The sequence below is a fragment of the Otolemur garnettii genome, unplaced genomic scaffold, assembly GCF_000181295.1.
Source record: "Otolemur garnettii isolate 467f Iridium unplaced genomic scaffold, OtoGar3 scaffold00029, whole genome shotgun sequence".
NCBI lineage: Eukaryota > Metazoa > Chordata > Mammalia > Primates > Galagidae > Otolemur > Otolemur garnettii.
Window position 1 is genome coordinate 6,639,124 of NW_003852424.1, and position 25,742 is coordinate 6,664,865.

The window sequence follows — 25,742 nt, forward strand, 5'->3', positions numbered from 1 at the left end:
TAATTGATCCCACAGCATTTCTTGGAAAGCATCCCCTTGCCTCCCTCCCATTGCACTGAAGTGTCACCTTCACCATTCATCTGTTTCTGGACTCTTGGGTTTGCTCCCTTAGTCTATTTTACATGCTTATAAAAATAAAATATCTCCTTAATTAACAAAAATTATAAATTGCAATATCTAGTTGTATAACTCCACCAACTTTATTCTTTTTTAAAAAAAGATTATCTTTGCTATTCTCAATCATTGGAATTACTATACATATTTGTGAAAAGAGCATGTTGATTTCCTAAAGACCGTTTTATGATTTTGATTAGGATGACATTGAACATACAAACCAGTTTGGGAAGAATTAAGTTTATCATAGTGTGGACTTCTATCTATTAAGCTGAGTCGGTTACTCCATGTTTTAGAACTGTCACGTTTCTCTCATTATTTTAATTGTTTTTAGAAGTCTCACACAACTTTTGTTCCATTTTTCCTAAATACGTGATTTTTTATGCTATTAGATAAATTAATTCCTAAATTTCATTTTTAATTATTTTTGCTAACATGTAGAAATATATGTTGTATTGATTTTTACATACTGATCTTGTATCTAATGACACTGATAAATTGACTTAGCAATTTTATATTTTTTGTAAGATTTATGACTTATTACTAATTTTTTCAATAATCAATATTTGACTATGGGGTATTTCTTTTCTGAATAGATACTGCAGGTTTTCTATTTATATAATCTATTTTTATGTACATAATGAAAGTTTACATTATATATCTTTATACCTATTATCTTCATTATCCTAGCCTTATCTCACTGTCTAGTACTTTCAGAATAATATTGAATAGAAATATTCATAGCAGACATGCTGGTTGCAATTTCAGAACATCAGGGGAAAAGCTTTCAATATTTTACTATTATGTTGGAAATTCACTATGGAATTTTTAGATACTATTTTTGAGATTTACCATGTTCCCTTCTAATCTAAGTTTTTATGCCTGACTAATTGAAGTTTTTAATCATGAATGGGTATGGAATTTTATCAAATGTGAGATATTCATATTGTTCTTTGACATTAATGTGAAGAATTATATTGATTCTTTATTTAAAAGAAATTTGTGTTCAAAAAGAAATGTAGGCTTGGCACCTGTAGCTTAGTAGTTAAGGCGCCAACTACATACACACAAGCTGGTGAGTTTGATCCCAGGGTGGGCCTGCTAAACAACATGACAACTACAAAAAAAAAAAAGAAAATAGCCGGGCGTTGTGGTGGGTACTTGTAGTCCCAGCTACTTGGGAGGCTGAGGCAAGAAAATCATGTAAGCTCAAGAGTTGGAGGTTGCTGTGAGCTGTGACACCACAGCACTCTATGGAGGGTGACATAGTGAGACTCTGTCTCAAAAAAGGAAAGAAAGAAAGAAAGCAATGTATATAATATATATATACCATATGCATATATATACCTAATTTATGAACTATTTACATAATATTCTCTATGTGTTTGCCACATCTTTGTAAAATATATAATGTTTTATAAAGAAAGGTATATTCAGCTACAATTTCCCATTTTCCCTAGGTATGGCAACTTTATGGGTGACTTTTGGGACATGTGTGTGTGTGTGTGTATGTGTGTATTTAAAAAAGATATTTTACATAGTTGGATACTATTTCATTTAAAATTTTGTGCCTCTGTTTAGGAGGGTGAGGCACCTATAGTTTTTATTTCTTATAATATTTTTTGTCATGTTTTAGTATCAAAATTATGCTCACCTAATAAAGGAAATTGATAAATGTTCCCTTATCTCTAAGGACTTGTGTGAGAGCAAAGTTCTTTATACCTCAAGTTATTTAGAAGAATTTACTAGGGAAGCCATCTGACCCTGGATTTGTGGGAGATGGTTTTTTAATTATAATTTGAAAATAGATAGAAAACTTCAAATCTCAAATCTTCTATCATTTTTAGTATAAGTTCAAGAGTGTTGTATTTGGGCGGCACCCATAGCTCAGTGGGTAGAGCACTGGCCACATATACCCAGGTTCTCGGGTTCCAATCCAGCCTGGGCCTGTTGACCAACGGTGACAACTGCAACAACAACAAAAAGAATGTCTGGGCATTGTGGTGGGCACTTGTGGTTCTGGCTGCTTGGGAGGCTGAGGCAGGATAATTGCTTGAGCCCAGGAGTTTGAGCTTGCTAGGAGCTGTGGCAACACAGCACTCTACCCAGGGCAACAGCTTGAGACTCTGCCTCAAAAAAAAATAAAAATAAAATAAGAGTGTTGTATTTTTTTTAATTAATTTGTACATTTTGTCTAAATTCCTAAATTAATTAGTAAAGTTGTATATAACATCCCCCTTTCATTATCTTGATTATGTCTGTAGGATCTGTGGTGTTTTCTACTTTTTACTTCCTAAGATTAATAATTTTGTATATTCTCCTTTCTTTTAAATTACCGTTCCTAGAAGATCATTATTTATTATTAATCTTCTCAACAACCAATATTTGACTAAGTGATATTTTCTTTTCTGAATTTCGACTCTCATCTTTCTGATTATTTTTCCCTGTTACTTATTTTCATACAATTTACTAATTAATTTGTAAGTTTTTGAGATGATAGTTAGATCATTGATTTTTTAGCCTTAGTTATTTTCTGGAAAATATATTACCCTTCCCCCCCAGACATACACACGTACCCCAGATCATGATATTTTTCATTAGAGAAAGCTGAATATTTTTCTCTTCTAGTGATAAGAGGGTGGAGGATTCATCATCTTGTCAAATCAAAGGCTAAGTTGGATTGAGAGTGGGTCAGAATTTTGTTCAAACTTTGCCTACCATTGGTTAGTTTTTCCTCCTACGGCATGTTCCTTCAGAGTCTAGCAATCTGTACTTCTTACACTGTGGCTCAGTATGTTTCACCAGTTGGGGAAAATTCCTGGCAATGATTTTATCAGGTATAATTTCTGCCCTATTTACTCTTTCTTCTCTTTCTGGAACTTCAATTATAAGTAGGATATACCTTTTTACTACCTCTCACATGTCTCTTATCCTTTCCCCCTTCCCCCCATTACTCATTTACTCTCCGTGCTGCTATGTAAACATTTTCTACTAATATGAATACTGCTTCTCTTTTTAACCATATTCAATAAGCTGTTGAACCCATTCATTGAATTCTTAAGTTCAGAAAAATTGTATTTTTCAGGTCTAGAATTGAATTTATTTTTTAAATACATCCTAATTCTTGAGAAAATGTATCCAACTTGTTATCTGTCTTACTTAACATATTAGTTTTAGTTATTTTAAAGTCTATATTTGATAATTCCCAATATCTAGATCACCCAGGCCTCTTTCTATTGTCAATTTTTATTCTTGGTCCTGTTTATTGGAATGCCTAAAAAACATTGACTTAATTTCAGGCTTACATACACAAAGATTGTAGAAGATACGGACGCTGTTATCTTTCTCTTGTAAGAATCAATCCTGTTTTCCGACAGGCAACTACTAGAGGAACACATTTTCTTGTCTTATTAAGAGACTGAATGGTTTTGAGTGAGCATTTAAGATGTTTTAAAGTTGGACTGTGGGTAGTCCCTGTGGCTCAGTGAGTAGAGCACTGGCCCCATATAATGAGGGTGGCGGGTTTGAACCTGGCCCCAGCCAAAGCTGCAAAAAATAAAATAAAATAAAGTTGGTCTGCCTCAGGTTTCCCGCTACAGCTTGAGCATAGCTCTCAGATGTTCTCTTTGAAAGCCTGAGTTATTTTTTTCTGGGCATTTTCTTTAGTGTGGGTCCTCCCAGTGTAATGCAAGTTTTGTTCAACTTTTTAGCCACTTTTTACCTAGCATTGTGGCTTGGGAAACTTTAGAATTAGCAAATTCTTCCCAGAGAAAATGACAGAGAATATTCAACTTACTTCCCTATATCATTCTTTCTTCTAGGATCATAGCCCTAAGTTCTGGCTGCACTGGCAAGACTGAACTTGACTTTTGGTCTTCAGCCTCATTAGATTGTTACAAGCTCTGCTGGTTGCCTTTTAGCAAGCGCCTGCTATGTGGGTCATTACATAAGTATTGAGATATACAAAAATCCAGAAATGTAAAATCTGCATGAAACAAATGAAGCCCTCCCAGGAACACCAATGAGCAAAGCAAGTCCAGCCTTGCACAGGTGAATCAGAAAGGATGCTGTCCGCTGTGCTTCTTGGAAGTGAAATAATGGATCATAACACAGTTTGTCTCAAAACTTTCATAGTGACGCAGGTACCCAGTTTCCCAGCTTCTTCTCTTGGTAGTATGCAAACAAATAAACATCTTGAGGAAAAACTGGAATGCACATTGGGCTTATGGCAGTGAGTTTTGCATTTCTCCAAAATGTTCATCCCTCAAGGAAGAGTTTCCTTAGAAGTACTCTGATTCCTTGAAACAGAACATTTTGGGAACTTTATACTTATTAGTTATTCTAAATGTGGATAATGGTTTGCCTCAAGCTATAACATCATAGCCGGAAGCTGAAACTGTCAAACTTTCCACTTCTAAATTAAGGATTACATCATTTTTGTTTTTCACCAACTTTCTCTCAACCAATAAAATACATGTACCATATTTTTGGTTTTTAAATTTCCCAAGGAACAAACACCTTATGGGACATGTAATAACATATAAGTGAAGACTAAAGGGTTAATGCCATGAAATTAATCTGGTGCATTTAAAAATTTAAAAAATGTCTTAGGCAAATACAGACCAATGTATTTAAGTTCTAAGTTTACTATTTTTCAGAGATTTAACAAAATTGGGCACATTTACATTAGTACCAATTAAGAAACAAAGAACAAAGTCACAGAAAAAAGAGTTGATTTTGAGTAGATGATGAGTAGATCCCCTGGGATTTTCAGAGACCACTCATTACATATAATGACACGCTGACTGGCAGAATATCTGAAGAGCCACCATTCATGCCAGACGGACTTCAATTAAGTTGGTAGTAAGATAACATGTTTGTGTAGTTGGTATCCTACCAAGTCTTGCCATATTTTCTCACAGTACACTGACTTTAATGGCCATGTTCTTGGTTATGTGGTAAGAATTTATTCCTTCTATTTATTTTCAGAGTTGAAGCAAATGTTCATAATAATTGTTTCCAAACCAAAGGGATCTTCCAGCAATCTGCACCACATGGATACCATATTATCTGCCTAACACCTTCCATTCTCCAAACCCAGACACATACACTCTCACCCCCTTTTTCTCTTTCTTCCTCTTGCTCTCTCTTTCTCTTCCCCAAATGGCGAGTATAGGTGAAAGAAGGAACAAATTTCTTTTTAAAAAAAGTACAGTTGCCTATGCTTGTTGGCAGTCAAAGTCTTCTCTATTTTATTTCCAGTCATAAAACTCTTCCCTTATTAACCTTAGCCTATGCTGACAGTTTCTCCATCTTGTAGTCCATAAGCATCTTCTTGAATTCTTACTTGGCTCTAAATTGGCCAAGCAATTGGGATGTTGTTCCTGTGACCATTCCTTCCCCTGTGGTTTGCTTTCCCTATGTGAGTTATCTCAGGTTAGGCTTTGCAGATGCAGACTCTGCAGTAGGGATTTGCATATGTATCATCATCGATGGAGGAAGTCCTCTTTAGATTAAACTAACAACCAAAACCTGCAAGATTTAAGAGAAAAAAAAAAAAAAAAGAAAGGAGTAAAGCAGGATGGGGAAAGGCAAAGAGAAAAGAGGAATACAGTCTCAGGTAAAGAATTGTCTTGGGCTAATTCTCTGGAACTCTCTGGAACACAAAGCCCACTGCTGATTTGTAACCTTTAAAGCAAATGTGCTGGGCTTTTGTGCCTGTCATTATTCAGTCGTTTTATGTGGGGTACTTCAGGAAGGTTTGCATAACTTCCCTGGAGTCACTGAGGGAGGGAAATTTTGTGAAGAAGGGGCAATTGTGAGCCATTGGAAGCCAATACTCTCAGAGGCCAGCAGGGCACTCAGACAAGGTCTGCTCTGTAAGCCAGGTGGTCTTTAAAAATATAAGTTCAATTGTGTCACTCCTCTGCTTAAAGCCTTTCTACTTAGACCAGCGATTCTCAACCTGTGAGTCAAGACCCCTTTGTAACAATGAAAATGCACCCTGCATATCAGATATTTACAATTCATAACAGTAGCAAAATTACAGTTATGAAGTAGCAATGAAATAATTTTATGGTTGGGGGGTCACCACAACATGAGGAACTGTATTAAAGGGTGGCAGCATTAGGAGGCATTAGGAAAGTTGAGAACCACTGAGTTAGACCAAAACAGAAACTTCTTGTAACTCTTCCTACCTGCCACACCCTGTGTGATGTGGCTCCAGTTTGCTTTCAAACTACATCGTGCACCAGTCTGGCCTTCACATGCTGTTGAGCGATAAGTCTTCAATGAAGGTGCACCATGTGCCATGCACTTTTCTAGGTATGGAGGACACAGCTATGAACAAAGCCTTGACCCTGCAATCAGTGAGCTTCTGTTCCAGGCTTTTCACTTACCTCATTCAAGCCATGCTTGCCTCTTCCCCTCCCCTACGCCCCCAGAAAACATGAAGATTGAAATGAACTCCCTGGTAGGTGTCAGGGCACTCATCCTCATTGTCATTTCCAGGCTTAGTTCTTCAGAGTGGTCGCCTCTGCTGACACTACCTAAGCCAGCAACCCCACATTTTTCTATTTATTTTCTACTGTTGGGTTACTTTGATCACATGCATCTCAACATACAACTTTTATTCAATTGTATTACTTACTGATGGACTGTCTTTATGCTGTCTTGAGTCTCTTTTTTTGCTAGGATAACCTGCAGATTTTGGAAAATTCCTAGGGGCTTAGAAGGTGATCAAGAAATACTTGAAAAGTAAGTAATGAAGTAAAGGAATGTCATTTTATGAGGAGTTTGGAGGGTTTTAAAATTTTGGATAGCTCAAATCTTGGTGTAAGTGTAAACCTTAAAGGCACAGCCTGTATCTCCCCCCAAAGAATTACACACAAAATCGACCCTATGAAGTACCAGTTTTGTTTAACTAAATTCACCTTCTTGAGTCAGATATTCCATAGCACAGCCATCAGGAACAAAGGTCTAGAAATATTTGTACTAAGGTACACATCTTAAAAAGAGGAAGTGAGGTTTTATGTGGCATATTCAGTGTAATTCCTGTTTATCCAAATTAAAAATGGGATGTTTCCTAACCTGGGTGTGCAAGAGGTTACAAAGAAGACAATACCTGAGAGGAATTGCCAACCTCAACTCAAGGAAAGAACATACAACTGGTGGCCCAGAAGCTTTCATATCCATGGATGAAGGGTCATGCAGCCATTGTGGTGGGCTGTGACCAGATTGGCTGCTGATACCTTTGAGCCTGTGTGTCAGGGACTAGGATGCTGACCCGGATGGGCACAGGCTGAGAGGGAGGAACACTCACATGGCAGTTTTAGGAAGCAAAGCCTGTTTTTTTAATCTCTCCCTGATGCCCCCACCTTCAAAACAGCTTCTTTTGGAAGAGAGCACTTCCTTAACATATGTGTAAACATACCTTTGTAGATGAAATTCTACTGGAGGAATATCCTATACTCAATATCCTGGGGGTTTCTAGAGGAAGAAAGCTGGGAGTTGGCGGAGGGGGGTGGATCGAGGAAAGAGAGACGGGAGAAAACCCTGCTGAGTTTAATCTGAGCAGTGTATCCATCACCCCAAATGATACAAATCAGCCATTACTGGATCATGCAAAAGCAACTCTCCTACCTGCGATCCCTTCTTTGCTTTCTAAACCTCTTTTCAGCTCAGCCTAATGAATTGTCAGAACTGTCAGACAGCTCTAAGGAATGACAAATGTCTATGATTTGCTGCTGCTGCTGCTATTTTGCTAGAAACACCTGATGTATGTAGTCTTGCATTCTTCAGTTTCGAATTAGAGACTTGGAAAACAGAATCAACCTTGATAAATATAGCAATTTTTCCCCTGTTCTGTAAGCTGAACTGAATGGATATTTTTAAAGATAAAGAACTCTCTTTTGTTCTTATAATATGTACGTAGCACAGGGTAAATCTCAAACAAAGAGCTAATATCTCAGTGGTGAGTTGTGTGTTTTTGTGTATATGTGTATGTGTGTTTTGAGGGGTGGTAATCACCAATTCATGAATTAGAGTTCTGTTCACATTACTATTGTCAAGATTAATCATCTGTTCCTTTTAAGTAAGTTGTGCTGCCTTGATTAATGCCATTAGAGATCATAAGGAATTGAAAACCTTGGATTTCCAGAGCAGGCATCGAGGGTCAGCTACTACTGCATAGAATCACTGGTGACATTTACCTAGGGTTAAAGAAATAAGAGCAATTTTGAAAGGTTATTTGGTGCTTTAAAAATTGAAAGAAATATTTTTATCAATAAGTTCCTTTACTGACATGAAAATCATTCTGGATGCTGTATATAAAATTTGTTTAACCCAAAGATAACAAATAAGGCTTTAGTTGGGTTGCATATATATGTGTCTGTATATATGTACATAATCTATATATTATATATAATATATCTATAAAATCATCTTCAAATAATTGAAATTTTAGTGCAGATTTAAATACTGCAATAAACAAAGTTTTTGAATCACAGAGATTATTCTTTAGCTTCCCCATTATATTTTTATGTATGTGTACTTGTTATGATTATGTAATTTTTAAGCTGAAAATTTTAAATAGTTTTTTCCATCTCAATGGAAAAAACATTAACATTTCTTTTTCCCACGCAATGATTTCACATTAACTATAACAGGTAGAAAGGTTTACAATGCTTTTAGAAATCTTAATAGCCCCAAATACATATCTCTTTTAGCTTATCAGTCATACAAAGGCCTTCAGCCAAACTTAGCTCAGCTATAAAATATTACGGTCCTATTTAGTAAAATTGTTTCTATTCCTGCCTATTAATTATCACAATAAAAAGGCTATGTCACGTGAATTGCTCAGTTATATTTTCTCATTTAGAGTCATCTCTTGTTGGTCATCTTCTAAAAGACATTTCAAAGAGCCAATATTCAACATTCAAGATAACTAGGGGGTCAGACTTTTTAAAAGTTGCAAGTAAGAATATTTATTTCCAGTTCTATATGTTTTTATGCATGGGATACCGATCTGAGGAAGGATTTAACAAGTCAAGGAGATGACATAGACCCCCAGAGTACACAGTGGAAACCTGATCACTATGCAGGTAATTTAGGTCATGTTAGTTACTCCGTATTGCTGAGCGGTCAACGGAAGTGGAAAGGCGATTAGGTGGTATGGCCTAGAAAACAGAGCACAAGTTCTGAATTCAGGAAGTTTACCATTTTCTTCCCTTTGCGGTGAAAATAAGTCTCTCAGGAATCAAATGAAGATTCAGGGTCTTTATTATTGCTGCCAAGGATAAAAATAATATGTATTGCACCTAGCATAGAACCAGTTCTTTACACACAACTGGTATTTACACTTTGGTCATGTATGCTAATATCAACTATCTCCCCTAGTCAGATGTTTTAATTTTATAAAACATATTTTTTGGTTTTGTTAAATATCTAACTTCTGACTTCAATATGCTATTCTCTAGAAGCCATTCAGATTCAAATGTTGATGCCAATTTTCTACTGAAAATGTTTGCACTTGAATCCATAAGCAATCTTTCTAAAGGCTTTCCTTTTCTGCCCTTAGACTCGCTCAAACCCTTAGTCATGAGAAGAGGGGAAGGACTGCATTTCTCTACATAGTAATGAGAAAGAAGGGCAGAAACATAAGAAAAGATAAATATCCAGAGAAATGTAAGGCTGTAATGTCAAGACTTGAGAACTGCATAAAAATTTATGCTTTCAAGAATTATTTAGACTGCATGGAGCACTTTGGATTTATAAAATGCTTTTTCTAATGGATAACCAGATAGTTTTTCCCAATAACCCTTTGAAATATGCTAGTATGATGACCTCCATCTTCCAAGAGAGGAGGCTGGATACAAGGGCATTAAAGGATCTATTCAGAAGAAAGATGCGATGGAGCTTCTGTGGAGGCATCTAAGAAATAGTGAGCTTGCTACTTTCCCCCAAGGCCCTGTTCACTCCTGATGATAAATTCAGTATTGGTTTGGGAAGTAGGAAGTAATGCTGGTGGAATAAACGCATTGCTTCAACAACAGAATTTTTTAAGAAAACTAAATGACAACAATAAGCATATTATTCTTTAGGTCCCCCCCCCAAGGGGATTCTGGGTTGGGTCAGTTAATTAGAGAGGATCAATCAAGTCAAGGTTACAGATATTCTGCAAAGGGCGACAGATGCATTCTTATTTCAGCTACATGTCCGCACGTGGTCTCCTTTGCAAAGGTAGGTGAGGGAGAGTTCGGATACACAACCATATCACCATAACTGGAAAAACACATAAAATAAATTTCTTCCTTTGTATTATTTTTATAGATAAAGAGGAGCCTGATTCCTGAATTTAGGGTATTTTTTTTAAGCATCATTTTTAGGCTAATAGTAGTGTTATTTTCTATAAAAATTTTCAACTATTCATCAAAAATATGGAAAACCATAATGAAATTAACCTTTTATTTCATATCCATGTTTGCTCTAACCTCTTTCTAACCTCACTCTGAAGTCCCTTCATCTCGTTAGGTTGATGATTAAAATAATGGGTAACTGTGCTGAAAAGGGGAGAAAGGTGTTGATGGTATTAAAGGAATCCAATTTTAAAAAATCAGCTTTGGTCTTTGCTGCAGCAAGAACAAAATCACAAAGCTCAAAATTTGAGCACTGGGTTTGTAAGTTTGAACAAGAGAGAACCCACTGGATTTGTTCTTCCAGGGTGCCAGATACAACACAGGTCGTGTTTTCAATACTAGGCCAGGTCCAGGCCAATTCACACTAGGACCGCATTATGTAGGAATGAGGAAGATAGAAGTGAACACACACTGAATGACCGAGGGACTCAGGGAGCTGAGGTTCTCAGGAGGGCTGAGCAAATGGTGCGGATACAATAAGAATCAGACTGAACTTTCACCCGAGCCAAAGTGAAATCAGACTCTTTAAAAAAATTCTGAACATCGTATCATTTCTTTCCTCATCACATGTATTTCATTTGTGCCCCCTTTGACATCCAGAAAATCTCACAAATATGAGGAGATGAAGAAATGGTAAGACTTCTTGTAGCATGACTTCCAGACTGAAAAAAATAAAACTGTCAGAGATACAACCCACACTCCACTATGACTGTGCACAGATAGATACGTGCATCTCTCTGACACACACATGGATATATATTCATGCAAATTCTGCCAACCACCATTTAGGTTAAATGCACGAATTACCATAAGTCATCCTATTCAAATTCTCTCTTCTCATCTGTTGGGCTTCCATCATCTCTACACACAAATCTGGCCCTGATAAAATACTCTGGCCCTTTCTCTCCTATCTGTGGGTCCAGATTCCTTGGTTGTAATGAGACTGTCCTAAGCAGTCTGTGGCAGGTAGCTGATGGGGGATCCTGCTCCTTGATCTGTAGCCATTGGCTACTCCAGTCATCACATACTAGCCAATAAATGGCACTCCCCCCACCCTTTGGCCATCTGGTGACCCAACTGTGTTAGTGTAGGGAGTACGGTTAAGCACTGATCCTTGGGAAGGGATGACCTCTGCCCACACAGCACAGTGCTACACCATCTAGCCTCCCAGGGCCTGACCAGCAGCTGCTACAGGAGAACCACAGGTGCAGGGCTCTGAAGAGCTATAGGGAGACTCACCAGCTCCCCTCCTCTCAGCCACACCCCCCACCAAAAAAAAAATCATCACTGGTGCTTTAAAGGCACAATTCTGGGGCTTCCAACAATCATTCTCTTTTATACTTTATTCTTGGTTGCCACCACTCAGCTCACCTCTGACTTAAATTGCAAAGTTTGAGATTTTTAAGAAGTCAGATTCAAGGGGCATTATTTACAGTAAATCCTCATTTAAAACTGTTTATGGGTTCTGAAAAACTGAGACTTTAACTGAAATGACCTAAGCTAACCCAGTTTTACCCTGGGTTAGTTGATATAAACCTGAGTTAAGTGCCTGAGGCAGATTCTCGTCACAAAAACGTAACGAGGCCTATAATTCCAGCGTGTGGGGAGGCCAATGTGGGAAGATTGCTTGAGCCTAGGAATTGGAGGTTGCAGTGAGTTATGATTAGGCCACTATACTCTAGTTTGGGTGACAGAGAGAGACACTGTCACGAAAAAACAAAAGTCACCAAACTTCTAAATAAAGTCCTAAAACACTTCCAGTATTAAACACTGTAATAAATGTTAGCTATATGGACATTTTAGATAGATTATTAAAATAAGTAAGAATTATTATTTAGCTGCTCATTCCAGCTTAGGGACTTGGGTGACTGGGCTTCTCCCAGAGGCTCAATTCATAAGATGGGAACCAGTCCTGGACGAGATGCCATCTCATCTCAGGGCACAGGCACACCTGCATGCCTACTCATGCCCGGACCATGGATAGACACGCCAACCAATGAACCTAATGTGCATGGTTTTGTGATATGAGAAGAAACTGCAGTACCCTGAGAAAACCTGTGTAGACATGGGGAGGCTGTGCAAACTCAGCACAATGGCCCCGGAAAGGAATTCTCTCTCTTTTTTTTTTTTCCCCTCGTCAATGCCATAATGAAATAATCAACATTATTTGAAAACCTGCTGTACTTTGGGGCCCTGCTCCTCCTCAGCTCTAAATATGAAAACAATACTGCTGGGCACAGTGTCTCATGCCTATAATCCCAGCTCTTTGGGAGGCTGAGGCAAGAAGATCACTTGAGGCCAGGAGTTCAAGACCAGCCTAGGGAACATAGCAAGACCTCATCTTAACAAAAAAGAAAACCACATTAGGTTAATCATAATTGAAAGTAGCACTGTGTGTAAGGGGTATCATGTATTGTTTCTTCCTAATAACCGTTTAGGGATGAAGAAATTGATAGGGGAAAAAAAGTGGCTGGGAGCCTTTTTTTTTTTTAACCCACTAGGGAGGATGAAGAATACAGACTTAGAAGACACCCCTTGACTCTGAGGGATTCCCTGGACAGGGCCTCACAAAGGTAAGAAAGGAAGACCTTTACGCAGCTTTTCACATTATTACTGAGACGGGTAAACAGCCGCGTGATGGTGCAGAGCTGATGCTCTGGGATTTAAATTCAAATAGCCCTACCATTAGGGAGTTTTCTGGGTTTTGAAAAGATGTGCTTGAATAGTACAGTCTATTTTAAAACCAGCACAACAAGAGCTCTGATTTTATCTACATGCTTCTTCTCTTGGGTCATCATTATAATCATTAAAGCAATGCTCATTTCACACGGGACTCCCACAGACACGCTGGAACAAGTGATGGTGGATGGGCCGCCACCAGGATGCACTGGCACGTCATCGCCTAGCACACCTGGTTCTTGTCAATTTCCAATAAGAAAACAAAAATTCCCAAATATTCTTGGCATTTCTCCAGCTGTAAGTGGGTGGTCATAGTGATGTGGAAATTTTGAGCCTCTCACCCCATTGCTAAATGGGGCTGGTGACAACAGGGGTGTGATGAGTGTAGAACAAACTGTATGTTCCAGAGCTTACTTCTTTATTATCACAAGATCAATGTTTATATTCTTTCCTTTATTCATTCATCAAACATTTTGCTATAGGTTAATGTGTGAACACACACCCCAATTTATGTGTTGAAGTCCTAACCTCTTATACCTCAGAATGTGACCCTATTTGGAGATAGGGGCTTTGCAGAGATAATCAAGTTAAAGTAAGTTCAGAAGATCGGGCCGGTGTCCTTAGTATTAGAAAAACAATGTGGGGACACAGAGAGCAGATGACCATTACCAAGCCAAGGAGAGAGGGCTGGAACACATTCTGTCCTCACAGCCTCTGAAAGGAGCCAACCCTGGCCATACTCGACCTCAGACTTCTGGCTCCAGAACAGCCAGACAATACATTTCTGCTGTTTAAGCCACCTAGTCTGCTCCTTTGATACAAGCATTCTTAACAAACTAATGCACATTTATTAAGATTGTATTGTATACCACACACCTTGAATTAAATGACATTTAATCTTCCCAGTAGCCTTATAAGCTGTTCATTATACACAAGTGAAAGCTGAGAGGTACCGTAGCCTGCTCAAAGTCACCATCTTATGAGCTTTCTGGCGGGGATAGAACCTTGGACTTGCTTGACTTCAAATCATGTGGAGCTACAGGTCACAGAGAACACAGTACTTTGAAATGTGCATTTATATTCTTAGGGTGTAGGTTAGGCCTGTCAATCTATGTGCATGTTATATGTGTGTGTGCGTGTTATGTATGTATATTGTATATGTGCACATGTCAACACATGTGCACATGACCGTATTTGTCAGGGTCTTTTTGAATCCATAGGGTTGGAGTCCACAAGCAATGGAAATTCATAGACCCATGATGTCTATAAACCAAGGACAATGTAGGAGGAACTGATCAGAAGATGTGAAGAAAGAAGGATGGTTACATGCAGTGAGCGCTGCTTCCTCAAAAGCACTTGGGCCACCGGTAAAGTCCTGGACTGTATCTTGGGAGCAAGGAGAAGGATCACGACTGCCTCCCAGCAATCACCGACTTCTGCTATTATGTGAGCAGAGAGATAATAGCCAAGTCTTCCGGGACTGAACCATAGGAAACCCCTTAAGTGGCCTAAACCTCACACTCTATCATCACTTGCCATTGTCATAGAAATAATCATGCAGATGTGGCAGCAGAGGAGCGTCCCTGGTAGAACGGAGTTCATGCGTGACACATGATGTATCTGTTCAAAGGGACAGATACATCTCTCTTCCTGCCACCACGCAACAGCTCCCATCCACAGTACCTGCCGTCCAAATCACTTCAAATAAACGTGAGTACTGTGGTGCTCACAGTAGTTCCTTCATTTTTAAACACATAATGGAAATGTATAACTAGTCCTCATAAAAATTTATATCTCAATCCGTCCCTTTAATTTATAACAGGCCCTCTAGGCGGTTATTATTCAACATTAATAAAATGCCTGTGGATCTCCAAAAGCAAGCGTCTCTAAGTTCACTTCTCTTCATATTTGTACATATATAAAACTAGATTAGCGTTAATGCCACTTCTGGTTTTAACAACAATTATGCCTTGAATAAGAGAAGGCCGTGTGATATATTATTTTAATCATGTTAGGAGTCCGGGCTCCTATCATGAAACCAAGGTTGAATTTTTCATGCCCTTTGCAACAATTGTTACTCTTAATGCTCTCTCTGTTTGGATTCTGCAGTTTATGCAAATGCTCTCTTTCTATAAATTTTAGATTTATCTCCATTTGTCACTGTACGCATTCTAATATAAGGTGATTGGGGTTTCTTTTCCCCCTAAAATATGATTAAAATCCACTTTAATTATTTATACTGGTCAAGGAAATAAAATAATAGTAGACAGAGTTTTCCTCTACTGCCAGGTTAATTACATGACTTTTAAAATGTTAATAAATTTAACACAAGTCCAAACCTCTCCTCAATTTTTAAAAAGAGTTGCCTTGAAAAAGACTTTATTGAACTAAGCAAAGGAAATTATAAGCACGCCGCTAATATTTTCATTATGCAGCTGAAACGCTGGATTCAGAATGTTCCGTGGAAAGGCTGTTTTTCACTCCCCGGATTCTGCATTTCAGCTCTTGTTCTTATGTTTGCCCAGAAGCCTTACAACCCTGTAGCATGTGTTTTCCTGAATTAAGGAATAAATAAATAAATAGCTGACCTGCTTTCTCCTCTCAGCACGAGTGCTGCACTTCAGACTCTGCCTGGTGCTTTCTGGCGAAGAGATTCGCTACAAGGCAGGGCTGTCGCCATGGAACAACAGACCCACAGGTGGGAGTATTGTTCTCGCATTTCATTTTGAGGACATAGATCTGCTGCTAGTAGAAGCAGACATTAGTGAATGTTTAACCACCCAGCCTAGAGAAATAACCTGTCGTGCGATGAGATCTCCAAGGCTTCTGGGTGATATGTGCTCATAAGCCAAGTTTCTTTTCTAATAAGTCAAATTTCTTCCCACCCTTCTTTCTCCCCAAAGTACCAGTGGGAGAAACAGATGAGAGGTTTCCAGTGGACCAAAACAATCTTTACTAAGGCCCCTGACTTCAATGTATTAGCCAGTTTCCCACAGATTTTGTCACGACTGTTGATTTTCATCTCTGTGATCCTCTTCCCATAGGTTGATCCTCTTCCTAAAGTCACAGGTTGACTCCAGTTAAATGTCCGTCGTTATTGCTAATGAGATCCTGTACCTTTAAAAAGCCATCTCTGCTCTGGTCCCTTTATCTCCTGCAACTCGAAGCTCTTTCCACTAATTGGTTCTGTGTAAATGAAACAAGCTGAAAAACACTGTGGCACCAATAAATATTAATAAGTTATTGTTTGTTTTCTTTACCTTGCTTATGAATTCATACAAAGACGGTGCTAAGACATTAACTCCACTCTATTAATTGCCACCTGATAATTGCCACCTGATACTTTTCTCCTGGATAATTAGGTACCCATTAGTTCTAATCAAGTAGTTACTTAATTATTGCAGTAATTAGTCTAATGGACTAGCAAATTGAAGCTTTATCACTTTTGGATACTTAATGTTCCTGACAGAGTACTTCACAAGTGTCAGGGTTCGGGATTCGGCAGCCCGTCGTGGAAGAACCCCCTCCCCCAGCGCCACCCTCACCCTGGCAGCGCTGTGTCCGCAGCCCCAGACGTGGCTGTGGAGGCTTCCGAAAGGCAGCCCGGGCCTGACTTCCTCCCGCACAGGCCCTCGCTGGTGAAACTCTATGGAGAGAGGCTCCGTCTCTCTGTGTGCAACTGCACGCTGAATGGCCACCCCCTGGACACGAGTGTCACTTGCACTGTCCCTCTGCATTTTCTTGGGATAGTCTCTGTCAGACAAAATATGCAGATGAAGGGAAAGACTTGTTTAGGGAGGAATGCTAGAGACCAAATTCCTAACAGCAGTTTATTTCTTCCCCACTGCATAAAAAGATGATGAGAGAGACCCCAAAACAATTAAAATTTGTTTATGCAGGAACTAAGCCATAAGACAGAGTAAAATTAAAATGACCAACTAAAAAGGAAACTGAAAAGTGATAAATTGCTTTTCAGTATAATTTTACCACCTCCTTTTGTTCTGGAATATCATGGACATCGAATTTACAGATTTCCTTCATCTTTCTGAGAAACTAACTGTCCTCCAAGCCATCCGGACATTGGGAGCATTCGTTTCCTGAGTGCACCTCTCTCCATTTCCAGAGCTGATGATATCCAGCCTTCTTCAGAGTCCTCTCCTAGACAGTCACTTGTGTCCTTCCTTAGCTGTCCCACACTTCCCAGTATTTTGTTTTGGTTTTTGTTTGTCCTCCGCTAATCTCTCATTCTGATGCACTCTCGACCTGGAGGCTCAGGTCTCATTTATTTGTTTATTTAGTCAGTTATTTCTTTATTTAAACCTATGTTCTCTCATTATGTGATCGCATTTCTGGTAATTACTTCTAAGCCAGATCTTGTCACTCTCTTGATTAAAGTCTTTCAAAGGTTTTTTGGTATACTCAGGATGAACTGTGGACTCCTGACCTGTGGACGCCTCTCTGATTCCCTGTGTATGACGTTATTCTTCACTTGAGGCATACCAGCCACTTGGTCCTTTTTCCAGATTTTGGTCACACACAGCTTGTTTCTGCCTCAGGGCCCTTGCACATGCTGTTTTCTCCATAGGAAAACTTTCCCTTCTCAAGCCTGATTCTTTGTTGCTTTGGAGGATTTGGGTTTTTTTTTTTTTTGGTCTGACCTCAGATGTCACCTCAGGGAGACTGACCTCGAATATCTATCTAAAACACCTCCCCAAATAATTCTTTCCTTCCTATCTGTTATGTTTCTCCCAGCACTCAGCACCACCTGCTGTCATCCTCACTGGAATTAAACTACATAAGAACAGGGTGCTGCCTGTCTCCTGTCTCAGATATCACTCTCATCTCTAGCTGTCTGAGCAAATCTGTCACAGATGAGGCATCAAATATGCATTTTTGGTAATTTTTTTTTTGGCTGGGACTGGATTTGAACCCACCACCTCTGGCATATGGGGCTAGCACCCTACCCTTTTGAGCCACAGACGCCACCCCAAATATGCATTTTTTAAAAATTCATCAATGAATAAATGAATGAAAGAGAAAAATTGTTCTTCGAATCTAAAATGCTTAGATCAAAGGTATGAAATGTTTTTTGGAAGTCCTTCCTGCTGAGAATTTTGCTAGATTATGCTGACACACAAATCTTTTACATTTTATTTCTTTCCACCCTATCCAATCCCATGAGTCCTACTGTGTCAGAGCTATGGCATAAGTAGGGAAGGATAAAAAGTTAAGCTATTGTTAAAAGTGAGAAGTCAGAGCTGCATTCCCACCCTGGCTTTCCTGCTCACAGGCCTCGGTTTCCTCATCTATACAATGAAAATAATAGTAATGATGATGATGATGATGATAATCTCTGAGCGACCCCAGGCATATAAACTTTGAAATAATGATATTGAAACCTTACTAAGTGCCTGGCAATGAGCAAATGCTGCTGATCTGCTGATAATAATTATCTTTAAGGAGAATTTACTAGTTGCCACACACTTAATAAGATTTCTATATTCATTATTTCAAAGTTTACTAGGTATATACCCAGAATAAAAAAAATTATTTTACCATAAGGACATCTGCATTCAAATGTTTATAGCACCTCAAATTGCAAAGATGAGGAAAGAACCCAAGTGTCCATCAGCTCATGAATGGATTAATTAACTGTGGCATATGTGTACAATGAAATACTATTCAGCCATAAAAAAGATGCAGACTTTGCTTCTTTTGTCTTTACCTGGATGGATTTGGGCAACATTTTCTTTAGTAAAGTATCTCAAGAATGGAAAAGCAAGCATCACATGTATGCAACTAGTCTGAAAATAGAGCATAAACTACAGTCCATATGAGAGAAAAATGCAATCAATTCAAGAAGAGGGCCGGGGGGAAGGGGTCTCAGTAAGTTCCCATCTATGGGGTACCATGTAGGGGTACATGGCACACTTCCCGAGTGCAGGACTCAGCTACAGCTCAGACTTGGGACATTACCTTACAAATACAAATAATGTAACCTAATCACATGTACCTCCATATTAATCTAAAATTTTAAAACAAAGTAATTATTAACAAATTGAAAATATGATTCCTTTGTTTCAGGAGCTCACATTACTTTCACAAACTCCTTCTTTATAACTTAGAATATCACCCGTGGTGATGACCTCAATGACTGTGGGCTCACCAGCATGGCTTCTCTGCTTCTGCATCTGGACCTGTTTCCTGCACAGATAAGCCTGAGATCTGCTTTTGGAGGTTACTAATTGCTGGTCTCCACTGGCACCACCTTGAATAATTTTCAGGACCTTCACACTCACCATCATATACATTTTTCATTTTAATTATATGGAAATATAAAGGTTTTTTCCTGTGAAAATTGTCTCAAGTCTTCGCATTCCTTTCTGTGACAAAAGACATGGAAAGGCACACGTTGCAGAATTTAAAGGAGGCAGATGATGTTGGCTGTGTGTTCATTTGTTTGTTTGTTCTGTTCAAATGCCGAGTTGTTAGTCAAATGAGCACAATGATAGGAAGACAGAAGCAATTCCCACTGCAGGTCCAGGAGAAGGGAAGAGGCCTGGGAATGTCACTGTCAGTGGAGACCCCACAGCGTCATCCTGTGAAAGGTGCCACTAGCCACGTCATTGTGCTAAACCTGGACTTTATGTCTTCTATTGATCCGATTCAGTTTCTTCCAGTCCTGAAGTCAGATTTGTGTCTTAATTGATCACCGAGCCTTTGATAAGTGTCATCTGCCATGTATAAGCAACCGATGACATTTGAAGGCTTAGTGACCTAGAAATTTGGCTCCCATGTGAGAAACAAAATACCAACTTCATTTAAAAATGCAGTACATTTGAGAGATTCTCATATTAACTCCAAGATGTAGCAGCAGGCAAGAAAGTAAGTCTTCTGAACTCTCCTTAACACTGCTATCTATTTGACTTTTGTTCTTTCACTAAAGGAGAATATGCTTATTTAATGTCAGATGCATATTGGGAACTGCACTCATCTTCCATTGCTCCTGTGCAAGTGTTTTAATTTTGGATAGTGTCAGAGATGAGGAAAGACATGCTGAAAGACAAATTCTTTTAAGGGAAACAGGTAAGTAAACATGTAATATGTACGGCAATTGTTTTAATGCAAAGATAGATTCCTACTACTAACGTATTTGCCAAGGTAACGTTAGGCACTGTATAAAGTACTGACTACTTAGAAAGTATTTAGATCTAATGTCCTGGAGGGAACAGAGAAAATATGCAAAGATGATCTTGAAACCTACATGATGCTATAGAATCAACTGCAAGACAGTTGTTAAACTCATATTTGCCTCATCTTAGTTTTGTTATCTCTGAAATGGAAAAAACTACCTGTCCTAATACCTACTTTGCAAAGATGCCGTGATGATCCAGTAGGTTAATAGATAGAAAATAATTTTGAAAAATAAAAATACCATAAAAAGCAAGACATGGTAAAGACCATAGGGTGTTATTTTATTTTGCAAAAAAGAAATTATTTGAGCTCATCTTTCTTTAATTTCAAACAACTCTATATCCTATGTCTTTCTCGTCTATTTTTAAGTGTGCAAAGTTAGGGTGTCTGAGCCACAGTTTTTTCTAACCTATCTCAGTGCAAGCCTCATCCATGGGTGTAAGCAGGATGATTGCAAGAATACAGTTCCAGTTAAGACAACAAAGAATAGAACTTGAGCAAAAGTCCCTTGAGCGTTTCCTCCTTAGTTCTAGCCTGATAAAGTTTCATCAATGTGCTCCTTGCTCTCAAAACATTGCTTAAATAAAAAAATAATAGGATTATCACCAACTAAATCACCGCCGTGTGCCAGATACATATTGAGTATCCTCAGAGGAGGTATAGTGGATGAGAAGCACAGGGCCAAGGAATGTGAGGTGGTTTCTCCAGGGTCACATAGTGATAAGTGGCAGAGCTGGAATTTGGCTTCTGCCAGAACAACGTACTTTTCTTTGGTAAGTGCTAAGACCCTAAACAGCCCAGGGGACCACTGAGTTTTCCAGATATTTTCTTGAGGGAGAATTTTTCCGCAGAGTGCTTAGCACACAGTGAGTGTCTAGAAGACGCTGTCCTTAATCGGTCAGTGGCACCCAGACATCCCTCTTTATGTTACGTGGCCTGCAAACAACATGCTTTTTTCCTCAACAGTGATATGACATATCACACTGCTCGCATTCTGTGTTCATGGAAACTTTGTCCTACTCAAAGAAGGCAGCCAACAGGACCCAGTTAAAAGCCTGTATATACATGTGAATTTCACAGAATGCCTTGATTTAACTGCAGGCAATATAACTGATATCATCTGCTCTGAGTGTGCGAGAAGTTGAGTGCTCATCAGCTTCTACACTTACACTAAGTCGCTTTCGTCTCCTCATCTTTCATGTCTGTGGGGTATTGATTTTCTCCTAAGGAAGATCTCCCCTTCTCCTGAGATCAGTGCTGGATTTGGAATATAAAAGTCATAACAGTCCTTAGAGGGTGTCTGGTGTTTTTCATATCCTTGGACCCTGGCCTGTAACCAAAGACATTCATTGGCCTTGGGAGGTAGGGCATTTCTTGACTGTGGTGACAGACAACAAAACCAAGAAGAAGAATGTAGTATTAATTCCATTATTATGCTTCAGCTATAAATTGAGCTCTTGTGTAACCAATCTTGATTTGCTGAGCCAGTGTGGAATTGTGAAGAGCAGAGTCTGTGAACATTGGTTCTGCCACTTACAAAAAATACAGGATATTAGTGGAGATATAGTTACCCCATCCTCAGAATGTCTTTTTTGGGGAGTTCTTGTAGGGACAGCAATTAATCAATGCACAGAGAAAATACATGTTAATCACAAAGCCCTAGATGTTATAGTGTGTTGAAGAGAGAGTTAGGTATCTTCAGCTCAGTAATCAAATGGGTCTTTCTATGATTTTATTTTCTGCCCCACCCAACTGTAATCTGGAACTGACTCGTCTGAAGCAGGGAGCTGTGTATCTCTCCTTCTCGCATCAGTGATGCATGGTGGCTGTTGAAATTGGCTATCTTAGGAGTATTTAGACCCAGAAACTGTCAAGTGCTACACATCTCCATGTCTGAGAGCCATTTGTTAAACATTTACCAGCACATATTTGACTCCAACTCTTCCCTAATCTCTGACCCTCCTCCACCTCCCACCTCCATAAACACCAGATTTCAAGGAGATTGAATTTGTAAACCCTAGAGGGCAGATGTTTTGGTGTGGGATTTTGTTCATTGCCTAGCATAGAGCCTGTCATATACTATGTGCTCAATAAAAATCTGTTCAATGAATGAATTGCTTCAAGAATGCAATGGAAAGACATGTTAGGATGTACGACCTATGAGAAATTGGCCTCCAATTAACTGCTCTGAGTTGAGGTTTCTGCACCTGTACAATGGGAAAGTTCATAAGTACTTCATACAGGATGAAGATGAATTAAGGTAACATCAACTGCACACCTTGGGCAGTTAAGAAATGTTAGGTGTCTCTCCTTCATTCCTTCCTTCCCTTGGTAGGCTACTGGGTAATTCTGTTCTTTTCCCCTATTCATCCTCCTGCTTGACTACCCCCCTATTCCCTCCTGCTGTGTTTATGTACACATTTATGTTTACACACAAACACACGTGTTTAACAACTAGCTGCATAACTATCATCTCACACCAGGATGCCAAGCTCAGCCACCACTGTTCAGATGCTAACACCTGCCATGGAGGGAGGCAGAAAGGATAACTTCCATAAACCAACTTTAATTTTTGAAACGGGAATGGGTAATTCAAAAGGGAAATTCATGAATTTTCCAATTGTTTTTCTTTTCAAGCAATAAGCTAGTGGGTATCTTTTATTTATTTTGCCTACCTGTTAGAGTGGCTATACAGCCCAAGTGAGATGATGCATAAAAAGCAGTCCACACAGGTTAATTATTGCTATGATTAGAAAAGGAAACTGACATCAATGAATCCAAGAAACCTGGAGCTGACGGGAAGCTTCAATTATCATTGAGGCCGACCCTGTTAATTCGTTGATGAGCAACTTTAGGCATAAACAAAGCAACTTTTCTCAGGTCCCCCAGCTTAATTAATTACAGAAATTGATCTAGAATCTATCAACTCCAAATCAGACCCTTGTTTGGGTAGTATACATTCACGTTCCTCGGCTGGACAATGATTAAAATGGCAACTGTGGGAGAAAAGTCTCATCCCAAAAACACACATGCTGATTAGGAGGAAGGGGAAGCTGCCAATGTGTATTTATATGAGAAAGCCTGCATATGTTTTGAGTCAAATTCAGCTCATTTCTGTCAGGTCATTTTTTTTCTTTCTTTCTTTCTTTTTTTTTTTTTGAGACAGCACCTCAAGCTATAGCCCTGGGTAGAGTGCCGTGGCATCACAGCTCACAGTAACTTCAAAGTCCTGGGCTTAAGCGAGTCTCTTGCCTCAGCCTCCTGAGTAGCCTGGACTACAGGCACCCGCCACAATGCCTGGCTATTTTTTGGTTGTAGTTGTCATTATTTGGCAGGCCTAGGCTGGAATCCAACCCCCACCTCTGGTGTATGTGGCTCAAGTGCCTTAGCCACTTGAGCTATAGGCACCACCGGGCTGTCAGGTTATTTAAAAAGCATTGTTTTGTCACCACAAAAGTACAACTAAAATTTATTAGTGGGGGGAAAAATGAAGGCTTCTTAGGAAAGTTGTATGAAATAACAAAAAATACCTTTTTAACAGTCCAACAGAAGAAAACAAAGGAATAGGTGTGGCCGACGGTACTCGGATACCTGAATGATGCTAGAGCCCAAGGAACCCAGCGATAATAGCAACAGCCAAACAGTGAACGTAAACGCAGGCGTATTGAGCAAGACGTTTTCCAGCCATTTCAAGGGCCGGGTTATCCCATTCCTAAATTTTCTAGCTCAAATGTAATAAATTTGAGCTTGTAACAATCTAGCAGTTTAAGATCGTCATAATGGTTTAGCCCACTGCTGTTTAACCGCCTGCAACTTCTGGAAAGGAAGATGTCCCGGGAAGGCACGTGGTGAGGAGGAAGTGACAAGACGCTCCCCAGGGATAGGGGAGAGGACAGAGGGAGGATCAGTCAGGCTCCGCCCATGCAGGCCTTAGGTGATTTTAATAGCTCTTGCTCAGATAATACGTGTTAAAATATTTCACAATAGCAAGGCACAGGTACCAACCAACTGGTGGGAAGGGACGCTGGCTGTGACGCTGGAGCCCGTGCTGCAGGCAGCGCCCAGAGGCAGGCCCAGGGCTGGAGCTTGGGAGGAGGCCTGAGTCAGGGTCAAGGCAGGGATCCCCACAGCTCAGGGCAGCAGCTGTCACATTTGCCAGGTGGCGTGGAAATAGTTCGATATTTTAACAGTCAGAATGGCAGCGCTACTGAACTGTTAGTGCGCCCCCACACGCCTTCTCCTTTGCTAACACTTCTCCTTCCAGCTTTCTGGTTGCTGGAAGAAGCTCCATGGGGACAGGGCTGAGAGCGTCATGCTGCTCTTTCGCTCTAGGTACGGGGTTCTCGGAGAGCAGGGGGCGAAGCATCGCACACCAGGGAGCCCTGTCAGGACCGTCCAGGAGCCAGGCAGGTCTCAGCAGGACAGGCGTGAGCTGGAGCGCTTTCCACCTAGGGTGCCCGGCCACGCTCTGCGGCAGCCTCACTCACCAGCACGCAAGCCCGGGTGGCCAAGCCCGGTTTGTGAAAAGAAATCAGAAACTCAGAAGGGTTTCTCAGTTCTAACACCGTGAAGGCGAATGCGGAAGGGTCGTTTTGCAACGTTATGCTTAACCAAAACCCCTGCATAGGGCACAAGGGCTGGTGTTCTTAAAGAACACGCTGAGCCCAACCCAGTGCCCGTAGGTAGCTCAGTGGGTAGGGCTCCAGCTATACACCAGGGTTGGAGGGTTCCAGCCCGGCTTGGGCCTGCTAAACAACAAACAACTACAACCAAAAAATAGCCAGGCGTTGTGGTGGGCACCTGTAGTCACAGCTACTCGGGAGGCTGAGGCAAGAGAATCGCTTAAGTCCAAGAGTTTGAGGTTGCTGTGAGCTGTGACACCAGAGTACTCTACAGAGGGCAACATAGTGAGACTCTGTCTCAAAAAACCAAAAAAACAAACAAAAAAAACCCCCAAACACGTTGAGCATGAATATCCTCCACCCCAAGTAGATCATTTTGCCTCTCAATTCAGAGACAACAATCACATGTATTATGACCGTTATGGGTGACTCCTCCTTCTTGGAGTTACCGTGCTGCTTTTAATGTACAGACTATTTCCTGGGCCTTGACTGCATGGGCGGAGCTGTATTTTGCTGTGGTCTCATCCTCAGTGCCCCCATTCTAAGAGCCAGCTGCCTCTGAAAAGGCCCCTTGCCCTTTATTTATTTATTTTTTTCCTGCTTCCTGCAGCAAGAGGCTTCTCAGCTGCCTCCTTTGCTGGGCCTGATGTAGCCAACATCTTGCAGATATAAAATGGAAAATGGGCTTCTCATCAGAAAAGCAGCAGCTGTTTAACAC